The sequence below is a fragment of the Benincasa hispida genome, chromosome 12, assembly GCF_027475165.1.
Source record: "Benincasa hispida cultivar pf3 chromosome 12, pf3_genome.v1.1, whole genome shotgun sequence".
Taxonomy (NCBI): Eukaryota; Viridiplantae; Streptophyta; class Magnoliopsida; order Cucurbitales; family Cucurbitaceae; genus Benincasa; species Benincasa hispida.
Window position 1 is genome coordinate 81,107,334 of NC_143489.1, and position 21,172 is coordinate 81,128,505.

At 34.7% G+C, this 21,172-nt stretch overlaps 1 pseudogene; it reads left to right on the plus strand.

Annotated features, from left to right (window-relative positions):
* Positions 1 to 222: 222 nt before the first annotated feature.
* LOC120067648 (GDP-mannose 3,5-epimerase 2-like) lies at positions 223 to 20,986 on the plus strand (annotated as a pseudogene).
* Positions 20,987 to 21,172: the final 186 nt, after the last annotated feature.

Here is a 21,172-nt window from a genome sequence, read left to right on the forward strand (position 1 = left end):
TTACTTCCTACGTTTTCTGGTCTATAGGGTGAGGATCCGCACAAACATTTGAAGGAATTCTATGTGGTGTGCAATGGAATGAGACCAAATGGGGTGACCTAGGAGCAGATAAATATGAGAGCATTCCCCTTTTCATTGAAGGGAGATGTCAAGGAGTGGCTCTACATTCTTCCGCTTGGGAGTATCACATACTGGGAAGAGTTGTAGAGGTAGTTCTTGGCAATGTTCTTTCCAGCATCTCGAGCTGCTAGTATCAGAAAAGAGATTCACAGCATCATGCAGTTCGACGGGGAGACCCTTCATGAGTATTGGGAACGATTCAAAAAACCTGTGACAAGTTTCCCCATCATCAGATCTCAGAGCAGCTCTTGATCTAGTACTTTTACAAAGGACTAATGCAGAATGAAAAAAGCAGCATAGATGCAACTGCAGGAGGAGCCTTAGTCAATAAAACCCCAACTGAGGCAATGAACCTGATAGCTACTATTGCATCAAATTATTAACAGTTTGGAACCAGAGCTGCAATCAGTGTTAAATCCTCCAATGAGGTAAGTGAACTTAAGAAATAAATATCTGACTTAGTTTCTATTGTAAAGCAGCTAGCAAAGGTAGAGATTGGACAGCCTGCGACTGTTTGCCAAGTGTATCACGGAACTGACCATTCTGATGATTTTTATGTCCTAAAACTCGTGGTTTGTAAACAATAAACTCATTCTGTAAATCAATAAAATTGTTATTGAAGTTCGATTCAATAAAGTTGTATTGAATATATGAATTGCTTATTTCATTTTAGAAATAAATCCAATAAACTAAAAGATCTATGACTATTACATGAATATTTAAACTTTATGTAGAGACATAAGAGTGGATTAGGTTCGAGTAAATAATCTAAATGATCTATAGTATATGAATAAGGTCGGGTGCCTTATTCTAGTAACACTATTGGATGCGACCCACTCTGTAGTTGTTATAATAAGTTGTAAAGTGCTACAGATGAAGTGATCATGATTCGTACATATAGTGACATGAGAAGTGGGGCATCTTGTGTGAAGTTTGCGCAAGATCGGACCAAGAAATAAGTCACTCTTACTTTATAACATTATTTACTGTTTAACACTGACTATTTCAAAATGATGGCCTAGGTAACATAACCTTAATCTTGAGCTAACATGGACTCCTGTTTATTCGAGATTATCCTTAGATTTGTAGAGGTGAGGGTTGGCTTAACTGTGCCGACTCAATAAGCCTCCCATTTTAGGGGTAAGACCGGATAGATAGATTGGGACATAAAGTGAAAGATGGAACTCACTCCTATCTACTTTCAGGGATAGTAGAGAGGTTGTTTCCTTAAGTGTTGACTCCGGTTCTTTAACAAGGGGCTTTACCCTCTCGTTGGCACGAGAGGGACTCGGTTTGATGATCGGATCATAAACCAATTATTCATTAAAGAATCAGTGGGACTTAAGCAACAAGAGGTAATCTCGGGAGTAAAACAACCTTTTGACCCAGCCGTTATTACGAATAACTTGTGAAGGGTTAACTTACTAATCATGGTCATATCGAGTGGACACAATATTAAATGAACTCTTATACAAGAGTACCTATGAGCGGAAGCAGATCTTTCCAAAACATTGTGATAGAATTTCCACATTTACATTCCCACATACAGATATGCATTAAAAACTAAATTACCGGCATGCTTACACATAAATAAACAAGAGAATGAACAAACTTACCAGTTGAAGACTCTATTCACTTGAAATCTCGCTCTCTCCACGAGCGAACTCCTCATATTCTCGCTAGAACAACAAGCAATCAATCGTTCAACAAGCAATCAATCGTTCAACAAGCAATCACACGAACAGTAGAAAGATGGGGACGACACCACCACTTGGAGCCCTTAGTATTCCCGGAGTGAGAATCTAAAGAGTGGGCTCTGTTTGAATTTGGTAGAGGAGAGAAGGAAAACAGATCGTATACAATGATCATGCATGTGGAAGAAGGCAATGACTATCGTATAGTCAAGATGCTTGATCATTTAGGTGAGGTACACGATCGTGTAGGAAAAACTAGGCGATCGTCTATACGATTGTTTAGTAAAGCTCATGCGCTAAGTGATCGTTTGGGAAAAGGTAAGCGTGTTTATTATATGCATGAACGGGTGTAAGCGATCGTTTAGTAAACTGGCGCTATCATATAGGCTTTGAATTACTAAGCGATCGAACGCAAAACACTCAATGAGCAATTAAGCATGTCCTTTGCAAAATGAAAACCATTTTCATTTTTATTCTTTAGTTACGAAAATCGAATGGAACTTCCCACTATCATATGGTTATAGAGAAAATGTCAGGCAATTATCCCATAACTGTCCAATTAATAAAATAATAAATATAATCACATTATATTCATAACCTATAGTTTGATATCATATATCCACCATAGTATTTTCTCCTCTACTAGAAATAAATCATATTTATATCCAATTTCCTCCAAATTAATGTATCTCATACATTTAGTCAATCATATCATATATAATCAAACTCCTTCTTTTCAATTTGAACATTTCAAACTGACCAAAAAACTGATTCTCAACTTGTATCCAAGCTACCAAGGGGACCTTATGGACCTATGGCTCGAAGCTCTAACGATACGTGAATAGCTGACTAAACTATTTAGAAACGAGATTCACCATCCATTAACAGAAAAACATTCCACTAAAGACCAACAACTGAACTCTTCTTACCACAGATATATTTCTGTGTCCTTCGGATATAACCAATCATGAGTACGATAACCCTTCACAAATGCTCGTAAGTACAATTGGGGCAATTTACCGTTTTTCCCTGTAGTTACATCTTACTCTTTAAGTACCACTGATCCCTCTAATGAACAATACAACATAGTCCCACTATGTGTGAACATCTCTCGGGCCATTAGAAGGTGTGTGGCACCATATCGTTCAAGCCCCGGGATCCGCCCTTAAATGAGCAATCTATCTACTTACCCCTACTTTGGGGAAGGAGTGAATTCCATCTTGTGTAGTTGAGTTTCCAGCTAGAAAATCAGACGAATCCTCAAAGTAGTAGGTTTGAGTCTGCGACTTGGCCACTCGCACCCATGCAAATCAAAGGACCGCCCTCAATGGCAGGAGTTCCCAACTCACTCAGGATTGAGGTCATGTTACCTATGGTCATTCTAGTGAAGTGAAGTCTCTGTAATGAACGACATTATATAACGAGACGTTAACACTTCATGGTTAGGTTTTATACAAACTCTTTGTATAGGACGCCCCCGCTCGCATGTCCTTACACGAATGATCAGGATTAGGCCATATGAGGCAAGTCACAACACTTGTAACCATTCCACAAAGCGGGCCACATCCGTAGCATTACCAGGATATTTTCCTCCTATATCCATATACTATAGACCATTTTAGTTATCACTTAAGATATGATCCACTTGTATGTCACGACATACATGCTTAAGTTACATAATGACAACCAGGGATTTTAGTTTATTGGTTTGTGGTAAAGCAAATAAAATATTCAATGTGCAAAGTTATGAAGTGAAGTAAATATCATATATTATACATCAAAAGCGTTCATACAAAATGTGTTTACAAACTACAGGACACAAGACTTTAGAGCATCATCCCCAACAAATATATCTACAGTGAGGGGAGTGCAACTATGGGCTTTATTCGAGTGACCTAGTAGTTAATGAATGGGAGTTAATTCGGTGTAAAGAGTTTAGCCAATTAATCTCAGATTGTTGAAGCCCATGATCTATAGGTCCACTAGGTCCCCCTACTTGATCACAAAAAGATTAGCCTTAGAGTAGCGTGATAAGTTGATTTGAAACGTTCAAATTAGAAATAAGGGAATTAGTAATTATATGTGATATAATTACACGTTTAATTTTGGAATTAAACAAAATTGAAGAATCTATTAATATTTAAATATGATTTAAATATTAAATTCATGAATAGGGATTCATGATAGTGAAATTGGTGGTTAATTAATTTGATATTTGATATTAAATTAATTAAAATTAATTAAATTGTTTAATTAATTATTAATTATTAATTTTATTAGAAAAATTAATTATCAAATTAATAAAAACTCAATTTGATTAAAGAATTAAAATTGAAAAGTTAATTTTTAGTTTTAATTTTGGAAAAGTTTCAAAATTGAAATAAAAATTGGAAAATGAGAAGAATTGGAAAAGTGGGAATTTCCCACTTCTTCCTAGACTTCCTTCATGGTTCCACCATTTTTACAGCTCAAATTCTCAAGCATGAGCTGGAATTCATGCAGAAGGTTTGTTGCTTGAACGTCATGCAATATAAACTTCAGTTTTGAGGTGGAAATCGATGATGCAATAGTTGCGAATTTTGTTGAAAAATGTGTGCTGAAGAACAGTTCTTCAAAAGGCTGATAAACCAGTCATTCTCCTCCATTTTCCCTAATTCAAGCTTATTTTGAGTGCCACAACTCAATCTAAGGCTCCAAGAGAATAGTAGGGAAGACCTTGTGGTGGTTCACAACCAAAGGAAAGGAGATTGCAGTTGAAGATCGTGATTCAAGAGGTACTTCAAAGGTTAATGTTGAAACTCTGTTTTTAGTTTATGAGCATGCTGAATTTGAAGTCAAGATTAATGAATTAGAATTTTTAATGATCTTGTTTTGCTTCCGCTGCTTGCTTATGCATTCCAGCATATTCAGCTGCCATTTGCCCAAGTGCTCTGCTAGGAGCAACGGTTGAGGTAAATGTTGTTGAGGCTATAATTTCAATAAGCAAAGCAAAAAGGTGGGACTCATGCAGTCAGACTTACAATCTTGGGTGAAGAGACCACCCAAACTTCAAATGGGGAGGACAGAAGGAGTAGGCTCAACCTAGTCATGGAGCTCCGTTTGGTTTAGGTATGTCCTTAGAAGATATGGTTAAAAGTCTTGCTGGTAATCATTTTAAATTTCAGAGTGTCATTGATGCTTTGGAGACCCAAGTCTCGTAACTAACCACCTCGATGTGTAAATTTGAGAGATATCTGGCAAACTCTCATCTCAACCAGAATCAAACCCTATAGAAAATGTAAGTCCAATCACGTTGAGGAGTGGCAAGGAGTTAGAGCCACCTATTGAGTCAAAAGAGTCGGAATTGGAAAGCTGAGGAATTTCTTCTTCGAATTCAACCATCTTACCACCACCACAAAATAAATAGGGAGTATATTCTCACCCTTATCCTTCTTTAGATACATACGTGCTTAAAGTGCCTTTTCCTTCCAGGCTTGTAAGGCCAAAGGAACTGATGGTTGACAAGGACAAGGAGCTTTTGGAGATGTTTAGAAGGGTGTAGATAAATATTCTTCTCCTCGATACTGTCAAGAAAATTCCTAAATATGCCAAATTCCTAAAAGAGCTTTGCACGAGGAAAAGACAAGCCAAATAAAATAAGAGAATGGTGGTGAGTCAATCTGTGTTTGTGATCCTATAGAAGAACTTGCCTGAAAAACAAAAGGATCCAGGTATGTTTTCTTTCCCTTGCATCATAGGTAAAAAGAAAATTGATAGGGCCATGCTAGATTTGGGTGCATTAGTAAATGTTATGCCTTATTCAATTTATCAAGAATTAAAAAGACCTAACTGAGACAGGAATTGTAATTCAATTAGCTGATAGGTCTTTTATACACCCATTAGGAGTCATAGAGGATGTCCTAGTTCAGGTTAATGGTGAAGAGCCCACATCTATCTCATTTGCATCCATCTCGCTTGGTCAACCTTTTATGAAGACGATCAAGACTAAATTGATGTGGATGAGGATACTTTGTCCATCGAGTTCAATGGTGAGATAGCTAAGTTTAATATTTTCAATGATATGAAATCTTCCACCAAAAGGCATGTACAGTATTTGTGCATGATTGATGTGTTTGACTACTTTGAGTAGGAAGTTATATGGGACGTCTATGATAATGAGGAGGAGGATTTAGGAGACTTGATTTCGGTTGAAGAGCTTGCTGTTTTATTGAATATAGAATGGGTAGGTATGCTCTTTTATTCTGATAATGAATCTTCTGACAACGTGCTTCCTTCTGTTTTGCAGGCACCTAAAGTAGAGCTAAAGGAGCTTCCAGACCATTTTAAGTATGCCTATTTGGGACAAGCCGCGACTTTTCTTGCAATTCTTTTAGAGGACCTGATTGAGGACATTACTCCATGTCTACCCTTTTGTGAGGTTAAGGAGAATTTTGGGTCTAGATTTGACAAGATCTAGGTGATAGAGTGTTCAGTGTGAAATAGGTGTCATCAATTCTATCTACCCAAAACAAATGACATTTATAGAACTCTAACTAATTAGCTAATTTCAAAATTAACCTAATCTAGGTCTTAAATGCTTCCTAAAGACATTTCACAATTAAACCCTAAATTGCATTAAACTCATGGATTTTCTTAACTATTCCAATCTTGAAATCAAAAGACTGAAAATTCAAGATTGATTGCATGAATGTTCTGAATTAATAGATTCTTTAAAGAAAAGAGGAAAAGAAGTCCACATTTTCTATCATGACTACTAATTCTTGGTACTATAATTACAATTTGTGATAGAACCATATAATTTTTGCATATAAAAATTGATCAATCTTGAGTCGTCAATTCAATCTTAATCAATTTTATTCTAAATTATAGCAAAAACATTCAAAAGAAAGTAATTACATGAAAGAAAATTCAAGAAAAGCCTCAAGAAAATGTCAATTAATATAATTCCCCAAGCAAAAGAATTACATACTCATGGGGTATGAAATTCGTCAAGCAGTCCATTAACAGTCGCATACAGATACAAGTTTGAGTACAAATCGATCGAATCTCACAAAAAATTACAAGAATCGCTCTTGGAAATCGAAGTCTCTCTTTAAAAAATAGATTTCTCTTCTTTGAAGTTTCTCTCCAGAGAATGATGGATCTCTTCAAAATGATATCTCATCTAAAAATGATATGTCTTCTCCCTTTTATTGAAGAACTGAACTTATTTATACCAGCAGCAAAGCATCATGAGGCGCGAGGATGAACCGCGTCAAAATTCGAAAAAAGAATGAATGCATCGAGTTTTCTACTATTTAAAATGTGAGCTTTCTGTTTCATACTCGATCCTCGATGCACGATGATAGATTACTCGATGATCGATGCTGGATGTCCTTTATTTGATAGCTTTAACTCGATGAAGAATGAATAAGAAGAAACTCGATGACTTGATAGCAGAATACTCAACATTCTTATTTGATTATACACGATAGTATTATGCTAAATACTCGATGTCGATGATTCAACAACCTTACTCGATGGCATTCTGGGTGTATACTCGATTCTCTTCAATTTTTTTATTTTCTTAGTCATTTTTTTTAAATCTTTTTGGCACAATTTTCTTAATGACTCCAAAATATCTCGGGGACCGTTTTACCTACAAAATTAGCAATTAAAGCAAATAATCAATATAATTTTGGGGAAATTAACATAGAAAATATACATCATTTAAAAACCTAACGTAGAGTTTGAGAAAGACCTCACCCTATTCTAACTTCTGGGATTTTGTATATATTTGAGTTTTGTTATCCTAGTCCTCATAAATCTGTTACGTCTTTTATTTATGTGGGCTCTTTACAGTCATTTGAGTCTTTTGAGGCTTTCTTTTTATTCTTTTTACCATTTTTCAAAAAAATCAAATTTGATTTGTTAGGTTTTCTTCTTAAGATGAGAAGCCTTTTAGCCTTACCAGGCTATACTGATTCATCCAAGAAGGGACTTGAGAAACACGAGAATATTTATGTATCTTGTCAGGAGACAGGTCATGGTCAAACAACTGACCATAAATATTTGCGCTACCTAAAGGCAGCCATGATTTAAATTTGTTTGCTTTTTAGGGTTAGATTTCAATTCAATAATTTTTTTAAAAATTTTGTTGGGCCTAATTATTTCTATTATTCTTGTTTGCTAGGATTTTTGGTGAAAAAAGAAGTTGAGTCGAGTGTCCTATATCCTTCCTTCACTCCATTTTCAGGAAAGTATTCCGATTCCCCGTGCTTTATTTTAATCACAAAGAGGACAATGTGCATTTTAAAAGTTAGGGGTGAGATGTTAGATTTTTGGGCTGTTTTTTTTATGATGATATTATTTGCGGTTCTTGAGCGTTGTGCTCAAACAATGTTTGCTTGATTGAGTTTGTCTTGCTGTTTTGTTCCTTACGATGACTAGTCTATAATGCACTCGTATGAATTATTTTTGTACTAGAAAAGGTTGGATGAAAGGATTCATAATTTTCATAATGTTTTTGAAAAATTATGCTTAATTTTTTTTTATTACATCTCCAAGCCCTGTGCATATCTATCTTAACCCTGTATGCTTGCTTAGAATTGAATTATGAGACCATAAGATTGTTGTAACTTCAATAGGCCTTGGTGATAGATATTAGTCTTTCCACGATTCAATTTAATAATGCATGCTTGAGATGTAGTCAATTGATATCACTGTTATCTAGTAAAAAAAAAAAGGAGAGAATTTTCATTTATGCATGTTTAAGGGTCTACTCCTCTTCTTCAAGGGTATGATTAACCTGGGGCGGCCATTATTGGGGTTGATACCTTAAAATATGATTAATAATATACGATATTTTATTCATTTCGTCTATAAAATATGTGATATTTTAGTTGCATTAACCATAAAACCAATAAACTAACATCCAAGGTTATCGTTGTAATTTAAACATGTATATGGAGACATACATGTGGATCATGTTTAAGTGATAACCTAAATGGTCTGGAGTAGATAGATAAGGCTAGATACCTTATCTTGGTGACACTATGAATATGACTCGCTTTGTAGGTTTACAATTGTTGTAAAGTGCTATAAATGATCTGATCCTGATATTCATGTATTAGACATGCGAGTGGGGATATTCTATATAAAATAGTTTGTATAAGACCGAACCATGAAATGTTTAGTCTCATTATATAACACTATTCATAATAGAGACTTTCATTTCACCAGGATGATTATAGGTAACATGACCTAAATCCTAAGTGAGTTATGAACTCCTGCCTATGAGGGCGGTCCTTTGATTTGTATGGGTGAGAGTGGCCAGATCGCCGACTCAAAAGGCCTACCATTTTGGAGATTCGTATGATTGGGGAGCTAAGAACACAACTACACAAGATCTAATTCACTCATTCATCGAAGTAGGGGTAAATAGATAAATTGCTCCCTTAAGGGCTGATTCGGGATCTTGAACAATGTGACGCCACACCCTCTCCTGACCCGAGAGCGGTTTAGCCATAGTGGGACTATGATCTATTGTTCATTAGAGAGATCAGTGGTACATAAGGAGTTAGATGTAACTATAGTGGAAAAATGGCAATTTGGACCATCTGTACTTACGAGTAATTTATGAAGGGTCATCGTACTGTTGATTGGTTATATCCAATGGACACAAAAATATATCAGTAGTACGAAGAGTGCAACTGCGGGTCTTTAGTGGAGTGCCCGACAGTTAACGGATGGCAGATAATGTAATTAAAGAGATTAATTCATTATTCATGTACCGTTGGAGCTTTGAAAAGTATCTAAAAAGTGCTTTTATTACCTTCAAATTTAGAGCTACTATTGTTAGTTTTTGTTTGGTTTGATATGGGATGGGAGTAGTGATTACACCCAAAATTTCCCTACTTCTTGACGCTGCAGACCCGAGAGCATTTTAGAACAGGGCAGTGTTGCAATGCTACGACTTTTACACGCGGTTGGCATGACACCAGCGTTGCAACGCTGTGAGCATAATATAAATAACAGTGTTGCACCGCTAGGAGAAAAGAGAAAAGGAGGTAGAGCTGATTTTGAGAAATTTTAGTCCGTACAAGAGTCGAATTACAGCAGTTCTGATCGTTTTTGGTAGAAGACTCGAGATTTTGGTTAAGAGTAGATTCAAGATCATTTTTAGGCTGTTCGTGACAAGAAGATTTTTCGTGAGTGTGCTGTTTTGTTGAAAAACAACACGAGATTCATGGCGAGAGTCAAGGAGATCGTGATTGGGATTCAGACCTATTGAAGGGAGATCATTCTTCTACATTAATTTACTTTTTGCTTTAATGATTGATTATTTGTGAAATTTTGTTATTAGAATCATATGTGGTTAAACTCTATTATTCTAGGGTGTTTGTGGATTTTAGGGAATGTTACTCTGAATATTGAATTTACAGTTGATTGATTTTGCATGGATTTCTAAATTATTATTGTTTAATGCTTTTGATTAACTAACTATTAATTGAATGAACCTAAGTTAATTAGATGTCTCAAGAGAGAGTTTAATTCGCTAAACCCAATAATTTAGATTGTTATTCGAAATTGCATGAGAATGAATTTAGAATAATAAAGGGTGCAATTGAAGGATCTTAAGGGCTGTAACTATTCAAGCGATAAAAGAGATTCGGGTTGATGGGTAGTTATTAGGAGGGTTTGAGCTCGAGAGTGGATTTCCTGATTTTAGAACTTTTAGCCTCAATCTATCAATTTCAATCAATTGCATGTCATGTTCACTGTATTGCCTAAATGAAACAACACCCTTGAATCTTTTTGCTCTGAATTTGTTCTTGTGTGTGTGATTGAGTTTTCATTAGTCATAGTTATAGATACAATTCATCTTTTGGGTTGCTTGAATAAAATTAACAAAGAATAACTAAATTTAGGAAAATTTTGCTCACGCGGGTCCCCGAGGACGATACCCTATTTGCGATTTATTACTTCGATTGCGTATGCTTGCGCAGCGCATCAAGTTTCAAGCTACAGGTCCATAAGGTCCCCTCGGTAGCTCATAAGAATTTAGTTGAGAATCAGTTTTTGGATTAATTTGAATCGTTCAAATTAATAAGAGGGATTTAATTATATTGATATAATTAAATCGTTTCAATTGTATATGATATAATTGTTATAATGTATTTGATACATTACAGTTTAATTGGAGGAAATAAATATTTGAATGAGATTCAAATATATTTTTTATGAATATGATTTATATTTGTTAAATTTAATATAAATATGATTTATATTAAATGTAATAAAATAGAGAAAAGAAACTATAGTTTATATTGTATATGATATAATATTAAACTATATGTTATATATCATATTTGATATAACATATAGTTTAATATAAATATAATATGATAAGTTAGTTATCATATTTATTTATATTATTTTATTATTTTGAATAATAGTTCCCTCTTTTCTCTCCAACCATCTTAGTGGATGGTTATTTGGTTTTGTGGCAAAAAGAAATAAAAGAAAAATTAGTTTTATTCTTCTTCCTAACACACATACAGCTAACATTGGTTTTTGACAATACGATTGAGACTTTGGAGAAACGTTCTGTGCATTCTCTCAATCTTCTTCTTCCTCCAAAATAAAAAAATCCTCTTAACCAAAATAGTCAGAGCGCACCACTCCTGGGTTCTCACCCTGAGAACACCAAAGGCTCATTTTGGTAGTATTCTCTTTGTTTGGTTCGTGAAGTTCTTGAAGAAGGTCTTCAAGACGTTGTTGAGTTCGAGACTCGTGATTGTTCGAGGGATACGTGAAGAGAAAGGTTCTTCAAAGGTAATGTATCTTGAACCCTTTTTTTTTTGTATCAAGCATACTGTAATTTATTTTGAATGCATATCTTGTATGTTTATTGTAAATTTAGTTTTCAATAATTAATGGAATTTGGACGATCCACTTCCGCTCAAGGATCTCTTCCAAAAAAGTTCCTATACATGACACCCGTGGTTTCCCTTTGAGCTAAAGTATCCTGGAGGAATGAGTAAGCTTAGGCACTTTTGAAGGGAAATTGGCCCATAGTTGGATGACTCGCATGACACCCGTATGAGCAAGCCAAAACGAAAGTTCGTTTCTTAGATTAAGTTTCCCCTTTGAGCTTTAAAAAGAAAAAAAAGGTAGGGGCGATGGATGATTAGATTTTGATCGATGCAATTTGATGTCATTATCATTTTTAATTTAGGAAAACTAATTCTGTAACCTTCGAGCTAGTGTAGGGGGAAAACAAATGGAAGATTCATAAGACCATTCCAGGCTCGCTCTTGTTCAAAATAAATAACTTTGAGCTTGAACATACATAATAAACTTTAAAACGAATTTTCAAACCGTTCTTGAAATGGTGGAATGCTTTTTTATCACCTAATTGATTGTGAAATTAATCCTAGTTTGCTACTAAGACTTGAGTAATGAACACTCTAGTTTGACAAATTGATTATTGTTGCATGATTGCTTGTTTTAGCTCGAGGATGATTAAGAATTAAATTGGGGGTGTTTGATAACACTGGAAATATGCTATCTTCTTCCACTTAACTTAGGGTTGTTTAGCTACTTAATTTGGTTAAATTGATTATTTTGTAGGACTCGAGTGTACAAGTAGTCGGATTAAGCATTCAGGACAAAAAGGTGTTAACATGATGAAGTTAGGAGCTAAAATGATCAAATGACGAAGGAATGAAGGATGCTGCCCTGTCGAGTGTTGCAACGCTCTCATTAAACCTAAGTCCAACGCTAGCTCAATGCTATTGGATAGAATGCTTCGATGCAGGGCAGTGTTGCAAGGCTGCCCCAAGCGTTGCAACGCTTTGGAGATGCCTCAACACCACCGTCGCACCGCTCGCCAATGCTGCCCTCTAATGCTCTAGGACAGAATACATACATTCAAACTTAATGCGCATACAACATAGTGTCAAGGCAGCGTTGTGACGCTCGCCTGACGCTTGGCCATTATGCGTCGTAGCGTTGCAATGCTCTTTCTAGCGTTGCGATATTGCGATAGTTTTATAAAAGAAATATTTGTGTCAGTCGATGAGAATACGCCGAGTACACCCGATTTGGAGCGCCACCGCTCTGTTCCAACCTCATTTTAGCTCCCTTTTATACCAAAATTTTGTAAAAAATTCCTCCCCTTTGCCAATTGTATTGATTTTGAACATGTTTCATGGCTAAAGGGTAAGAACTTAGCTTAGGTTAGTTAGTTTAATTTCGTTCCAATTCGATTCTTGAGACTTGTATTGTAATTCTACGAGTTTATTATGAATTTATGAGAATTTATCTTGAGCATATTCTTCAATTTTCGTGTATGGGATAATCTGACAAATTAGCTATGCATGTTTAATTGATTGCTTTGATTGACCCTAATTTGTAATCGTTAGGTGGTCGTCACCTAGAAACATGAGTTAAGTTAGTTTGTTGTGTTAAATTGAGATTCTATTTACCAAGCATTTACTTTCTAACTTAGATAAATCTCGCTCAATTAATTGGTTAGACGATGGAAATTGATTAATTGGCTTAGCTTTACCTTAAATCTTAATGCCTGTTGATTGATTAATTAGTTGAGGATTCTCACTTTTCTGTTAATTAACTTGATTTTGTGAACTACTGGTTAGGATTCTAATCAAGTAGGCTAAGTTTTAATTCAAATGTTCTCGCACATCTTTTGAATAGTTTATGATAGAATTGATGAGGAATGAATCAAACTATAAATACCCAAGCTAAGTATTTTGTTCGATTGATTATTTATATATTCGTTTGCATTGCGCACTTTTCGTTTTACGCAATTTTATTTCACAACTCTTCACAAAACCCCCCTCCTTTGGTTACATTCTACAAGTTCCACTTTTAAGGAATCCAAATTGGCTCTCTGTGGTTCGATCCTAAACTTGCTGCTTGTACTACTAGTTAGTATAAGGGGTTAGTTCGGTGCATATAAATTTTATTTGCGTAGGTGCAGGTTCATGGGTGACGGTGAATCTGGTGGTCGACCATTAATACAAAAAAACTGTGAAGGATCGACTAATTGATCATGGTTAAAGCAAATGAACAAAAATATATCTACAGTAAGGAGAGTGCAACTATTGGGATTTAGAGGAGTGACCTAGTAGTTAACGAATGTTGGTTAACTCGGTGAAAATAGTTTAGCAAATTAATCTCGGACTGTTGGCGCTCATGTTCAATAGGTCTATTAGGTTCCCCTACTAGCTCGTAAATGGACTAAACTTTAGAATAGCATAATGAGAGTATTTGAAATGTTCAAATCAATTTAAGGGAATTATTAATTATATGTGATATAATTAAACGTTTAAATTATCAAACTAAACGAAATTGGAGTACTAAAAGATATTTAAATATGATAAACACATGAATAGTGATTCGTGATTAAGGAATTGGTGGTTTAATAATTTAATATTTGATATTAAATTATTTTAATTAATTATTTGAATTAAGTTTATGTGAAATTAATTTAAAGGAATTTGATTACTTTTAAATCAAATTGATTTTAAAGAAAATAATTTTTTAGAATTAAAAAAAAGGAAGGAATTGGGCTTTTCCCACTTCTCCCACTTCCTCTTCCACCTCCCAATTCCATTGTCTATTAAAGTATTTGGTGTCAAACTAAGAATGCAATCTTTTGAAAGGAGAACACAACCTGGCTTCATAGAGCAAAAGAGAGGTTCATGCAAGAGAAATTTTATGAAGAAAGAGTTCTTCTCTTTGACACAAAAAACAGTTTTTCTCCCATGTTCCCTAAAATCATTCTCATTTTGGATCCCACAATCATCTAAGGGCCAAGAGGATAGTAGGGACAAGTAGTAGTCTTGAAGCCAAAGGAGAAGAGATTGAAGCTGGAATCGTTGCTAATTTGGAGGAATCTTCAAAGGTGAATTTTAGAAACTGCACTTCTATGTTTATGACCATGCATGCTTGATTGCTAAAATCAATGTAGTTAGAGTGCTTAAGATCCTAATTGCTTCTGCTTGTTGATTGTCAACACTAACATGTATGTCCCCACATACATGTTTAAGTTACAAAAGATAACTTTAGATCTTAGTTTATTGGTTTTGTGGGTTAATGCTACTAAATGTCAAATAAAATACCTCTTATTTTGTTAGATAAATAAATTTTTTATACATTACGATTACAAACTACATGACCCATGAGATTTAGGGCATCAACCCCAACAACATTTTCATCACTTGTAAATCTGAATTTTTCAAATGCGATCTAAACATCCTTACAAAGTTTTTCCTTCTTCTCATTTGGGTCCTTCGGTCCGAGCAATAGATTTTGTAGTCTCTCACCACTTGTATCTCTTTCAATTGTTTCCTTGATCGGCCATGACCCAGTTATCAGATTAAAATCATCTTGGGTGAATGTAACTTTCTTCCCAGTATGTTGAAGCTTATAACATTCGGGTTCTCATCACTAACCTCCCTTAACAGAAAATGGTGGAACAACTGTCCATTAAACACAAGTTCCATATCTAACAATGGACCAAAGCAGGTTTTCCTAAACATCAACATCTGCTTTGTGGTAAGTTTCTTCTTAATTAGGTCATTCATTTTGTGGACCATGCAAGAGACGGTAGCAGGAAAATATTTATCAATAGGGATGATCATCAAAGTAAACTGTAACAAACATATGCATTATGATAATAAGTGGAAGATCGTTTAATAAAACCTAAACGATCGCTTATTAAATCCTAAACGATTGTTTAACCTAAGTCAGGCACGTTTAAGTCTAAATTGGGCGATCGTTTAAGCTTAAGTTGGGCGATCGTCTAAGCCTAAGTTGGGCGATCGTCTAAGCCTAAGTTGGGAGATCGTTTACCCTATGTTGGGAGATTGTATAACCTAAGTTGGATGATCATTTAACCTACATTGGCCGATCAATTTTGTTAAACTAACCATTTTGATACTGCTGAATGGAAAAATCAACATGCATTGAAGGAAACGTGTAAAATATCTTTCACATCATGAGAACGATGATGGAAACTGTGTAGAAACCGACCGACGAGCAATGAAAAACTAATCAAAGATGATGTCGAAGTTAAATGAGAGTCTAGAGAAAACTAAGAGCAAAAAATCGAGAGTATGAAAGGAATGTGAAACGATCCCTTAATTTTCCAGCTATTTAGGCACCGCTTGAGTTGTATTAAAAGTGGGGGTAAGAATTGTATTTCACATGACAAAAAGATCAGATATAGATAAGTTTTTAGAAAAGGTCATCTATTGAAAAGTTTTTGGTTTCTGGGTTATTTTGTGAAATTTTCTTTTGAAAATCAGAACGGTAGGTAGTTTAAATTGGTGTTGTGAACGAGAGAAGATAGTAGCTTTACTGGGAATATATTGAACCATCATTTGATTTGTTCATATCAGAATATAAAGTGAATTCGTTTGCTGTACACCAAGTTCTCCCACGCAAAAGTTTGTATATAAATCAAAGTCAATCGCATGTGGGTTTATATGTAGAGATTTTTATACACATATTCCAACTCTAATTTGGATCGTGATCGTGGCAAATATAGCAATTAAATCCAAAATATTAGTAGATATAACACAATACATTATAATAAAATTTAGATCAAACTTTTGGAGTCTATTAGTGATTGATACTATCACTGATAGGTCATTGATAGATTTTTCTATATTTGTAATTTTGTAAAAATGTTGCTATACACCTAAGTATTAGCCCTAAAATTGTTACCTATCGTAATTACTAAATTGCTAGTACAACAAAATCTATCAATGGTAGACTCTAACATTGATAGACTCTCTCGTCACTACAAGAATTTTCGGCTTTAACGTCGGTTGGAGAAAATGAAATCGGATGTATAATTTCGGTTTTGTTTTTTTTTTTAAAAAAAAAAAAGTGGATCTTTAATGTCAGTTTTAAACCAACATTGAGGGGTACCTTTAATGTCGGTTTTAAACCAACATTAAAGACCCGCTTAATTTATCCTCTCACTTTCTATTTTCCCCCCATTTTTTTCATTTCCCTTTTACTCTCCCCCTATTTTCTTTTTTCTCTCATTCTCACACTTCCCTCTTTAGATCCTCTTCTTTCTCACTTCTCTCTTTCAAACCCTTGCCATTCGTTCGTTGATCGTGGGTGAAGAGTCTGTTGTGGTGCAGATCTGGCCTCCGTGCAGGTCTATTCGTCGTGCAACCTGCACTGTCGCATCTAGTTGCCCACGTCTAATCAGTCGCCCGGATCTACTGCTCATTCTGCCACATGTGCCACAGCCACACATCGTCATGTGCGTCTCTGCCGTGTGCGCCACTAGGTCTGTTCTTTACTAGTTACCGCGACCCACCTCTGTCGTGGATCTCCATCGTGTCATACTACCATCATTTGTGGGTGGATCTCGTCTGTTGCATAAAAAAAAAAAAAGAAAAGAAAAATGGTAGTAGTAGAGAAGAAGGAAAGAAAAAGAAAAGAAAAAAGATGAAAGATGAAATACCATCCCAGTTACTTTAGTAAAGTTGGCTTAGGTTATTGGGTAACTTTTAGTTTATGATTTTGTTTCCAAATTAGTTTTGATTAATGTTATCAAACTTTGTGTTTTTGTTTTCTTCATTTTGAACTCAGTCAAAATTTTGAATGTGTTTATTGAATTATCATTTTTCTTGAATGTTATACATCGTTAATCTCGCTAGTTTCGTGGGCTTCTATATCATTATGAAGTATTTATAGAAAAAGTCTAACTCTAAGGACACGATTTATTGTGATATTTGTTTGGATTGATGAAATTTTGAACTTTGTTGAGTTTTTGTTTTTTGGCTTTTCTTTTCATTGATAAGAACCAAGTCCATGAATCTAGAGGTATAAGATCGAATGCCCATGTGACATCTTTTAAGATTTATAGTCAAGTGAGTAATCAGATATAAGTTTTTGTAAATCATTGTTGTTTATGTTTGACTATCTGAAGAAACCTACAAGGAGAGTTTTTGTAAATCATTGTTCCTTTTGTGACAACTTTCGAGATTTGAAGTACATTGTGAGCTAAATTTGCTTATTGATGTATGTGTTCTTGAGTATTCATTTTTTAGGAATTCTGATAGTTCTGTTGAGAACAAGTGGTTGTGGAATATTATTGAGAATGTGTTTCTTTGAACAGGTTCAATGTAAATTTTTTGTTTTGTTGCGGTAGCATCATTATGCTGCCAAAAATTTTCCATCATCTTTATAGCTCATATGTAGGTAACCAAGCTTCTCTTCTTCAAGATCATAAAAAAGAAGATTCTTTCATTTATTCAACTATTGAGTTTTCTTGTTTTGCAGGTGCAACAAAGAAGTAAAGATTTGGTATCGCAACCTCTTTATGCTTTTTCTTGGGGAACTCTAGATCCAACACATTCACTACAAGAATTTTGCCTTGAATGTACCATTTATGCATATTCCCAATAAACACGGTCAGTTGAATATAAATTCTGATCACATTTTCACTTTCAATCCTTTGTCTTAAATCTTTTTTGTTTGTGATCCTTTGAACAACATGGTCAGACAAAGATGTCTATAACCAGACACTGCTGAAGCTAGGGGTTCTGTTTAAGAAGAATTTGAAGGGATCTATACTTACCAAGTAGAGAGGGACAGTAAACTGGCTGAGGAAATTCTTTTAACTGGTCCAATTTTGTAATAAAATGGTAAATGAAGCTCTTCAAGAATTTGGATGATATCATGAAATGACTGGCGTTGGGTGGATTTTACAAATGTAAATGTGAAAGTTTCAAAGTTGAGAACTTTTTTGTTCATAACCATGATATCAATCTTTCTTCCATGTGTAGAGGTCTTTTTCCCATTAGGTATCGATTCTTGTTGCTTGCAAGTACTACTCAACTTATGATGGTTAGTGTTTGGAATAGGAGTATTACCCTACAACCCAGATGTTAAAGTGTCATAGACAATTAGATATATGGTTTGTCGGTGTGACAAGTTAGTTTCATGGTAACTTTGTGATTATGAAGGTTTGTTTTTTTTATCAACTTAAGAATTAAACATAACATGTTTTAAGCCTCAGTCACATTGGTAATGTAAATAGGTCAAAGAGCATTATTTAATTTGAAAGGTTGGATAAAAGACAAGGTATGAGTTCCTACCCCATGTTTATAAAATGTAATATTTATAGTTGTACTACTTTCAATGATGAGGTAGTTAAGATAAATATGATATGTTACTTATTTGTAAGTTTTGAGGCTATATTATTTGTTTTGGCTTCTTTCTTAGACACTTGGATGTATAGTTTGTGAGTGTGACATGTTTATAGTTTCGTGGTGACTTTGTGATTCTGAAAGCTTGTTTACTTGTTTCTGCTTATTTGATCCATTGGTCAATCTTATTTAATTTTGATATAAACTTTGGAATTCTTTTTTGTTGTGCATTAGATTTTGACCATTATGGCTTTGTACTGATTGTGTGTGTATTTTGCATATTAAGTTGTGAAGATTTTGCACATTGCTAGGCGTTTGAAGAGCGAAGGACATTACATCATTGCTTCAGACTGGAAGAAGAATGAACACATGACAGAGGATATGTTCTGCCATGAATTCCATCTTGTTGATCTCAGAGTTATGGATAATTGCATGAAGGTGACTGAGAAAATTGACCATGTCTTCAATCTGGCTACTGATATGGGTGGTATGGGCTTCATCCAGTCCAATCACTGTTATTATGTATAATAACACCATGATTAGCTTCAATATGCTTGAAGCTACAAAAATCAATGGAGTGAAGAGGTTAGTTTTCAAGGAAAATTTTCTCAATTCATGGTGTTTAGGCATGCTTTGAATCTTTAATTGTACAAGGTTGGTTGGTCAATGTTTTTATGCTTTAGAGTTATGGCTTGTCGGTGGGGGGTGGGGTCAGGATGAGCTGGAAATTTTTTAAAGGGGAATATTTTTTATTGTAAATCTTTTTAATATGAGATTATTCCCTCATTTGTTGTTGATTTTGTCCCTACCAATGAGAAAAGAAGTACCCAACAGATAATTTGATCTTCTATCATGTGAGTGCAGGTTTTTCTATGCTTCTAGTGCTTGCATCTACCCTGAATTTAAACAATTGAAAACTAATCTGAGCTTGAAAGAGTCAGGTGCTTGGCCTGCTGAGGTTCATATTTACTTATGTGTTAATGATTTGGAAGCGAAATAACTATTAGATATGTGCTTATTAAATCTGTGTTGACATTTGTTTCGTAGCCCCAAGATGCTTATGGTTTGGAGAAGCTTGCTACAGAGGAGTTGTGCAAACATTATACTAAGGATTTCGGTATAAAATGCCGAATTGGGAGGTTCCACAATATTTATGGTCCATTTGGAACATGGAAAGGTAGATCCAAATGCAAGAAAGGCCCTCACTTCTGTAGACAAGTTTGAGATGTAGGGAGATGGTTTTCAAACAAGATCTTTCACTTTTATTGATGAATGTGTAGAAGGTGTCCTGAGGTAAGAAAGCTCAATTGCTGTAAATTCCATGTTTAAAATTTGTTCTGTCTTGGATTTGGTATAATCTTAAGCACCTCAAGAGTTTTCCAAGGTGGAAAGAGTTTGAGACATTTGGAGATACCCTTCAAGGACTTTGGGATTAGTTGGGGTGGGCTATGAACATAATGCAAAGGGAAAATAACCTTAGTTTAAGTAATTTTTGGATTATTGGTTTCAGCTCAACTCTAGCTAAGGGAAAATAATTAGTGTATATTTTTTGTTATGAGCAACTTCTATTATATAAACTTTGAAAGGTTGGAATTGTATATTAAGTTTGTGAAGATGTACAACATTGAAGAACAGATGATATATTTTTCTGATGTGCAACATTCTTTAATATGTTTTTATAAGTTTTATTATATGTTGCTTGCCCATTTTTCTCTGCTTGCAAGAAGTCATGCTTTCGATTTGGATCAAATTTGTGGTGGATGGTGGAGAAAACATAATGAAAGAGCAATTGAAAGACTATTTGGAAAACACTATATAATGACAACAATTGTGTGCATAGTTTGTATTTTATAGTTTAAAAAGCAAGTTCTCGCTCTTGTTTGGATCAAAGTTTTAATTTTGCTATATAATGCTTATGAGTTTTGGTAATTTGTTGATTACCTTGGTTTTAGAGTTAAATCATCATTTCGAATTCCTCTTTTGTAACTTATTATTATGGATTTGTGAAAGCAATTAAGAATTTATTTTGTGCATGTACAAATTGATTGCCTTGGTTTTAGGGACATGTTGTTTTTAACTTTGTGACCGACATTAAAAATGGTTTGGACAATAATTATATCGAATACATAGACAATAATTGAAAAAAACGGATATGGTATTGACAAAAAAGGA